At 35.4% G+C, this 1010-nt stretch overlaps 1 pseudogene; it reads left to right on the plus strand.

Annotated features, from left to right (window-relative positions):
* Positions 1-48: 48 nt before the first annotated feature.
* LOC102851323 lies at positions 49-666 on the plus strand (annotated as a pseudogene).
* The last annotated feature ends 344 nt before the right edge of the window (positions 667-1010 follow it).

Here is a 1010-nt window from a genome sequence, read left to right on the forward strand (position 1 = left end):
TCCTCTATTTCTTCTTCTTTGGCTCTGGTTGTTGGTGCATATATCTGAATGATAGTGGTATTCACTGGGCTTCCTTGTAAGCGTATGGATATAATCCTGTAACTTCAAGGTTACATAGAATGAAAAATATCCAGATGAAGTTCCCTTTTATGAACTATCCTCCCTGGAAAATCTAGCAGATGATGATTGATATATCAGATATTTTAAAATTGTTAGCATCACAGGCAGAAGGAAACCTTGGTAAGGTAATGATCTTTCATGCCAGGTGTGCAAGAAAAATTAAATGAAATGGTAGATCAAATAAAAACTAGAAGAGAAGAATAAAAGAAAAAGAAGTAGAAGCATAGAAGCAACTCTTTCATGGCACTCCTGTTACAATTGAAAATTTCTTAAGTTGGAAAGCCAGATTTGATGTAGGCCTCTTGGAAATGAAGATGAAATGAATTAAAGAAGACGAACAAACAGGAAAAAGAAAGTTAACTGAGAAACAGCGGTTTGAAACAGATCATAATTGTGTACATCTGCTATCCAGTCATTGGAGGATGCTGGAATAAGGTGAAAGCAGATGAGTCTTTGTTCCAAGAAATGGACGACGTGGAGCAGGAGGATGATGAGGATGGTCCAAACTACAGTTCTGCGAATGCAAAGAGTGACTTGACTGACTAATGGATTGTCATTATCTGTGGAGAGGTGTGACTGCCAAAGCATCTGTGGCTGTGCTTCTGTGTTTAATTAGCCCTTTTTTTTTCTAATCAAAGTTAATGTTCAGGAGAATATTATTCTGATAGATTTCATCACTGAAGTTAATAAACTGACCTTAAAATTTTTTTAAAAAATAATGTTTCCAAGGTGACAAATCTTTACAGAAGAATACAGCTTTATTTCATTCTGCACAGCAATTGGTGAGTGTGAACTGCTGACCTTTTGCTTAGCCAAATTTCTTAACTTCAGGATTACTTATATACCCATCACCGAGGAAAAAATTAGTCAATATTGTATTATATTCCATT

This window comes from Elephantulus edwardii, unplaced genomic scaffold, assembly GCF_000299155.1.
Source record: "Elephantulus edwardii isolate Elephantulus edwardi_28Jun2011 unplaced genomic scaffold, EleEdw1.0 scaffold00152, whole genome shotgun sequence".
In the NCBI taxonomy this organism is placed as follows: Eukaryota; Metazoa; Chordata; class Mammalia; order Macroscelidea; family Macroscelididae; genus Elephantulus; species Elephantulus edwardii.